General features: G+C 44.4%; 1 non-coding gene across 1 annotated transcript; it reads left to right on the forward strand.

The window, feature by feature from the left end:
- Positions 1 to 7404: 7404 nt before the first annotated feature.
- On the forward strand, positions 7405 to 7498 carry TRNAI-UAU. Its single transcript has 2 exons — positions 7405 to 7442; positions 7463 to 7498. It is a non-coding gene; the product is annotated as a tRNA-Ile (tRNA).
- The last annotated feature ends 217 nt before the right edge of the window (positions 7499 to 7715 follow it).

Here is a 7715-nt window from a genome sequence, read left to right on the forward strand (position 1 = left end):
CATGAGGTTGTCAGAAATAATTAGCCTTAGGACCATATCCTTCCACTAACCCTATCTTTTCTGATCACCATCCTCACCTTCCTTCTGGAGAGAGAAAGGTGTAATGGATTTAGTGTTCTTATGATCTGTGATGGCAAATTATGTGTGTTAATTTGATTGGGGTAAGGAATACCCAAAAAGCTTGGATAAAACATCATTTCTGGATATGTCTGCAAGAGTGTTTCTGAAAGAGATTAGCATTTCAATCAGCAGACTGAGTAAAGCAGATCCACCCTCACCAGTGCGCATGGACATCATTCAATCCATTAAAGGCCTGAAAAGAACAACAAGGTGGAGGGAGGGATAATGCTCTGTCTTCTTGAGTTGGGACACACATGTTCTCCTGTCATTGGAGCTCCTGGCTTTGGGATCTTCAGACTGTAGGATTACACTAGAGCCTCCCTTCTTGTCCTAGGACATTGGACTCAGACTGAATTACACCACTGACTTTCCAGGCTCTCCAGCTTGCAGACAGCAGATCATGGGACTTCTTGGCCTTTGTAAGCTCACAAGCTAAGTTTCAGAATAAATCTCCTCTCATATATCTAGTATCTATCTATCTACCTATCTATCTATCTGCTATTTGTTTGGTTTCTCTGGAGAATCCTGACTAACACATGGCTTTATATATGATGCTAATTACTCCACAGTGATGAGAAGGAGCTTTAGTGTGATTTTCTGGGCATCTTTATGGCAACTGACCCCTATTTCCACATTATTTTATTTTTTTCTTTGTGTCTTGCCAAGCCTTGATTATTTCTTGGAGATCACTCATTCTGGGTAGTCTCCGAAATCACTCCCAAAGACTCTCCTAACTGTATCCTACAGAGAGAAGATGCCAAAATAATGAAGTTTGACAGCTCTATCTTGTGACAAGTATCCCCGGTCAGTGTTGCGGGATAGGGGTTTCTAGTATAGAGGGATGTTGTGCAACTTTTTCCTGGTCTGCATTCCTCTACTCCACCCCCTACCCTCTCACCCCCTGCCCTACACAATCTAAATACTACCTGTGAACCTGAAATATCTGAGACAGGTCTCAATCAATATAGAAAGCTTATTTTGCCAAGGTTCCGAACATGCCTGTGACATAGCCTCAGGAGGTCCTGATGACACGTGCCCAAAGTGGTCAGGGTACAGCTTGCTTTTATACGTTTTAGGGAGACATGAGACATCAATCAATATGTGTAAGATGTACATTGGTTTGGTCTGGAAAGGGACAACTTGAAGGAGTTGAGGGGAGGGGGCTTCCAGGTCATAGGTAGATAAGAGACAAACAGTTGCATTCTTTTGAGTCCTTGATCAAGGACTCAGTTCACTGAATACACAGTTTACGTGGGGGTAGCAAATTGTCATTTATGCCTTAGTCTCACTCAGGGAAACTGCATTTTTACATAAACAATAGGGCAGAGGAAGCAATCAGATATGCATTTGTCTCAGGTGAGCAGAGAGATGACTGTCTGTCCCACACCTGTGAAGATAAGCTATCAATTTACATTGCCAGGATAAAATTCAACAGACTGTTTTAGGGTAAAGATCTCGAGGCCCACAAGGAATTTCCTTGTGGGAAAACTGTGAGGGAGGTATGTAGCTTTTTCATCTTTGTAACTATCTTATTTAGGATTAAAATAGGAGGCAGGTTTGTCTGACGCATTTCCCAGCTTGACTTTTCCCTTTGTCTTAGTGATTCTGGGGTCCTGAGATTTATTTTCATTCCACACACTAAATTGGAGAAATTTTTTATTTTTTATTTTTTTTTGAGACAGAGTTTCACTCTTGTTGCCCAGGCTGGAGTGCAATGGCACAATCTCAGCTCACTGCAACCTCTGCCTCCTAGGTTCAAGCAATTCTCCTGCTTCAGCCTCCAAAGTAGCTGGGATTACAGGCATGCACCACCATGCCCCGCTAATTTTTTGTATTTTTTGTAGAGATGAGGTTTCACCATGTTGGCCAGGCTGGTCTGGAACTCCTGAACTCAGGTGATCCATCCACCTCGGCCTCCAAAAGTGCTGAGATTACAGGCACGAGCCACGTGCCTGGCCATGATGACTTTCAATCTCCTCTTCTCTCAGTGATTAATCTCTGGTTGTTTGATGACATTCCTAGGAAAAAAGTTCAAGACAATTGTATTCCTTTTGGAAGAACTTCCTTCAGTCATATATGGGGAACTTCAGAGACAGCCCCTCCCTGTACTTGTACTTGGAGGGGAGAAACAAGGGAAGCCAGAGAGACCTTAATTTTGAGGCAGCTTCTAAGCCTTCCAGTTTCCTTTAAGTCTAAGAACTCAGCATGCCCAAGCACCATACTTTGGGGTATCCTTTTCTAATCCCCAACACATAATTTTGAAAGAATCACCCCAAAAATGAACAATTAAGGGCACAAATCTAGAATAAAAATTCTGAGAATTAGCCGGGTACAGTGGCTCACGCCTGTAATCCTGGCACTTTGGGAGGTTGAGGCAGGTGGATCATGAGGTCAGGAGATCGAGACCATCCTGGCTAACACGGTGAAACCCTGTCTCTACTAAAAATACAAAAATTAGCCAGGCATGGTGGAGGGCGCCTGTAGTCCCAGCTACTTGGGAGGCTGAGGCAAGAAAATAGCTTGAACCAGGGAGGCAGAAGTGGCAGTGAACCGAGATAGGGCCACTGCACTCCAGCCTGGGCGCCAGAGCAAGATTCTGTCTCAAAAAAAAAAAAAAAAAAAAAAGTTCTGAAAATTGACATATATTTCAAGGTTCTCTCTCTGTTCACACAGGTGATACATTGATTCTATAAATGAATGCATTTAAGCATCCATTAGACAAAAAACTGAAAACAAGCACTAATATCCTCCAACTCAGGCTGGGCGCGGTGGCTCAGCCTATAATCCCAGCACTTTGGGAGGCTGAGGTGGGTGGATCACCTGAGGTCGGGAGTTCGACACCAGCCCGACCAACATGGTGAAACCCCATCTCTACTAAAAATATAAAAATTAGTCAGGCGTAGTGGCCAGTGCCTGTAGTCCCAGCTACTTGGGAGGCTGAGGCAGGAGAATCGCTTGAACCTGGGAGGTAGAAGTTGCAGTGAGCTAGGAGATCACACCATTGCACTCCAGCCTGGGTGACGCCATGTGAAAAACAAAAAACAAACACAAAAAAAAACCTTTGTTCACCGTGAAATGTTTAAAATACTATTTCAACATTTTCACTTTATTAATATAGCCTTAATTAAATATTTGTGATGAGGAATACACCAAAAGGTAAACAGCATTTTTCTCTGATTTAAAAAGGCTCATCACTTTTCTCAAATGGCAAAGGAGGCACTGCCATATCTGATTCTGGAACAAAATGATTAGACCCTTGAGTCTTGGACCCTTGAGAATCATCTTTTTTTTTTTTTTTTTTTTTAGAAAAAAATTCCCTGCCATTGTTGCACAGAGAATAATATTTTTGAGAGGGAATTTGAGTATATTACCTACAGTTGCTGTTTCAGATGAGTTTAAATAGGACATATCAGTTGCTACCAGATCTTTATCTCCTTGAAAAGTAGTTTAAAGACTTTGTAATTTTTTCTATATTTGTGTAACTATTGTAAAAATAGCACGTTTATTTTCATGTTTTTGTTCCCCAACTTAAAACATAATTTTTTTAGTAGGGGGTGGTGATTCATGCCTGTAATCCCAGCACTTTGGGAGGCCGAGGTGGGTGGATCACGAGGTCAGGAGTTCGAGACCAGCCTGGCCAACATGGTGAAACCCCATCTCTACTAAAAATACAAAAATTAGCCAGGTGTGGCGGTGGGCGCCTGTAATCCCAGCTACTTGGGAGGCTGAGGCAGGAGAATCGCTTGAACCTGGGAGGCGGAAGTTATAGTGAGCCAAGATCATGCCACTGCACTCTAGCCTGGGTGATAGAGCAAGACTCCGTCTCAAAAAAAAAAAAAAAGAAAAAAGAAAAAAGAAAAAAAAGAAAAAAGAAAAGAAAAGAAGAAAGAAAACATATATGTATATTTTTTGACAAAATCTTATTCTGTGGCCCAGGCTGGAAGGCTGGAGTGCAGTGGCACAATTACAGCACACTACAGCCTCGACCTCCCAGGCTCATGTGATCCTCCCACCTTAGTCTTCTGAGTAGCTAGGACCACAGATGACTGCCACCACACCCGGCTAATTAAAAAAATTTTTTTGCAGAGATGGGTTCTCACTATACCAGGCTAGTCTTGAACTCCTGGCCTCAAACAATCCTCCTGCCTCAGCCTCCTAAAGTGTTGGGATTACAGGCTGAGCCACCCCAGCCGGCCTCCCAAAACTGGCCAAAACATAATATTAACTGCTACTCCCAAAACTACATTTTTTTTTTTTTTTTTTTTGAGATGGAGTTTGGCTCTTGTTGCCCAGGATGGAGTGCAATGGCGTGATCTCAGCTCACCGCAACCTCCGCCTCCCAGGTTCAAGCGATTCTCCTGCCTCAGCCTCCTGAGTAGCTGGGATTATAGGCATGCGCCACCACGCCCAACTAATTTTGCAGTTTTAGTAGAGACAGGGTTTCTCCATGTTGGTCAGGCTGGTCTCGAACTCCTGAGCTCAGGTGATCTGCCTGCCTCGGCCTCCCAAAGTGCTGGGATTACAGGCGTGAGCCACCCCCTCCTTCGCCTCCCCAAACTACTTCTAATCACTCTTAATGACATTATCAATAGTACCAGGATTTCTATCAGTCAGGATCCCAAGAGAAAACAGGTGTCTTATTCAAACTGCAATAATTTCAGAAGGATTTAATAAAGGGACTGTTTACTAAAGGTGTCTAGTAAAGGTATGGGCAGGCTGCGGGAAGGACAAAGAAGAGGGCAGTACTCTAGGGTTACTGATAGTAGAGTGGTCAATGCCCCTAGACCTGAAGGAGAGAGGAAAAAGCCATTACTGAAATTTGGAGGAAAGGTCCGCTTTGATGAACTAGCCAGAGTTGACCCACAGAAAGAGATTCAGATAAATAAATACTCTAACCTCTTTCTCCAATCTCATTCTGATCTAATGCTAGTGTTTCCACTAATGAAATTCAACTTGAGGCCAGGATGGTGGCTCACACCTATAATCCCAATCCCAGCACTTTGGGAGGCCGAGGCGGGTGGATCACAAGGTCAGGAGTTTGAGACCAGCCTGGTCAAAATAGTGAAACCCCATCTGTGCTAAAAGTACAAACATTAGCCGGGCATGGTGGCACATGCCTGTAGCCCCAGCTACTTGGGAGGTTGAGGCAGGAGAATCGCTTGAACCTGGGAGGCGGAGGTTGCAGTGGGCTGAGATTGCCACTGTACTCCAGCCTGGGTAACGGAGCAAGACTCCGTCTCAAAAAAAAAAAAAAAAAAAAAAATTCAACTTGAAACCAGAGGTCTGGGACGTCTATTGGTATAGATCATACAGGTCAGCTTTCTACAGCACAGTGGGTAGAGAACTGAAGACAGTCACTTTTTTAACATCAACAATTCAAAACATTCAGCTTTCCATCTACCATTTTCTCCGATCATGATTTTATGCTTACAAATCCTATATTATGTCACTGACCTGCCTCCTGATAAGAGTTAATATCCAGTGACATACTGTGAGTCCTATAAGTTTTCATCCCTTCAGAACAATAATTCCCCAAATGCTGGCTGTTCATATTTAGATCTGGTTTTGGAATACAAAATCATTAGTATTGTTATGAGGTTTATAGAACTCATTTAGAACAGTGCCTGACCCATGTGTCTTAGTACTTTAGGGCTATATTAACAAAATACCTTTGACTGGATAATTTGTAAAGAACAGATTTGTTTTTATAGTTCTGGAGACAAGGAAGTCCAAGATCAAGGCTCCAGCAGATACTGTATCTGGTGAGGGATGCTCTCTCTGCTTCAAAGGTGATGCCTTTTGCTGCATCCTCACAGGGCAGAAGATATGAGAGGGCCAGGCAGCTCTCTAAAGCCTCTTTTACATAGGCAGTAATCCGATTCAGGAAGCCAGAACCCTCAGGACTTAATCACTTCCCAAAAGGCCCCACCTCTTAATATCACAATGGAGGTTAAGTTTCAATATGATTTTGGAGAAACACAAACACTCAAACCGAAGCAACATGGTAAGCTCTGACAAACTGTTATGAGCTACTGTTATTTAGATGGAGCAATCTCTAGAGGTTCAGGCAGAGCCTTGTTGCTCCCTCTGGGACTGTGTAGTGAGAATGTAGGAGCTTCTCAGGAGAGGTGGTCATCTACCAAGGAGCCTGTGTTGCTTCTCCCTGCTCCTTACCTTAAGGTGTTATTTTAAACACATGAAATGATCTCAAAACAGCTATGTAATAGACATCAAGATATGGAAGCATTTCCTTTTTTTTTTTTTTTTAAAGTATGGAGAAACTTAGTCACTGGTCTGTTACTCTCAGTCCTGTTTGTTAAGTGTTCCATGGTCAGGAATAGGCAGGCTATTCCTTTTATACAATTCTTCTGGTTGACAAAAATTATTCTATAAAAGCCAACAGACTTCATATCTTGTGTGTATGTGTACTTTGACAGCTGTCTTCCCCCGTCCCCCAACCAAATCAAACAATCAAGTAACAAACAAAATTGGCCTTAAAATTGAGGCCCCAGAGATAAAGTTACTGAGCGGGTATATGTCACAGCGGCAAACTTTCTGCAACTGGAAAAGGTCAAGACAGAGGGAGGAGCGCTGGGGGTGCACACTGCCTTGACCTCTGGAACCTGCTGCACAAATAAGAAGTGGTTGCTGTGCCAGTTTTCCCTGAAGAGGTGCCTGACCAGTTGGCTCTGTGAATTCGAATGCAGTTTTCAGGCAGGCTCAGGGAGAGTTTTGGGGAATCCCAATAGACAGCCCAGAGACGCTGGACTGCGAATGCGGGCGCGCTGCAGGCGAGGCTGGGAGGGCAGCCAGGAGCGCCGCTGGTGTCGGGAGACGCGCAGAGGGAGGGGCAGGCGGCGAGCTCCGCTTCTCCGCGTCCTGGATCTGAAAGCATCACAGGCCAGCGGGGCAGTGCGCAGTGAAACTACGAAGAAGCCAAGTAGCTCGCGTCTTCTACAAAAACCCATGTTCTTGCTAGGACGATGGCAAGGAGAAGCCGGAGTCTCTCCTTTTTCTCCTGGGCTTTTCTCGGGCTTTCTGAAAAGAGCACCCGCATATTCCCGGGAAATTTTGGCTCCTGATGGCTTGGGGGGAGGATCACATTCATCTTCCAGGAGAGACGCAGATATCTTGATCAAATTGTGTTTTACACAGGAGGCGAGTGACTGCCGAGGGAGGATCCCCTGCAGCTCAGCGCGCTCCCGCTCCGGCGCGAGGCCGGGGTCGAGCGCTTCAGTAGCTCATGGCTCTGTAGAGTACGCATGGCCAAGCTAAAGAAAGCATGCTCCAGTGGCGCAATCGGTTAGCGCGCGGTACTTATACAACAGTATATGTGCGGGTGATGCCGAGGTTGTGAGTTCGAGCCTCACCTGGAGCATGTTTTCTTCCAATTGCGATTTCAGACATTTCACGATAATGCATTTTTCCCTTCTCTTTAAAGTAAAATGCTAAAATGGATAAGTTTTCCGTGGTGAGCACATAAAGATTCCTTTGATCAAGGGGGATACTTGGCAGATTTCAGAGAAGGGAAGAAACCCAGCAAGACCCAAATTGAACTCATCCAGCAAACTCATTTCTCCTCAGTCGGGAGGCCT

Source organism: Mandrillus leucophaeus, unplaced genomic scaffold (assembly GCF_000951045.1).
Source record: "Mandrillus leucophaeus isolate KB7577 unplaced genomic scaffold, Mleu.le_1.0 Scaffold392, whole genome shotgun sequence".
Classification (NCBI taxonomy): domain Eukaryota; kingdom Metazoa; phylum Chordata; class Mammalia; order Primates; family Cercopithecidae; genus Mandrillus; species Mandrillus leucophaeus.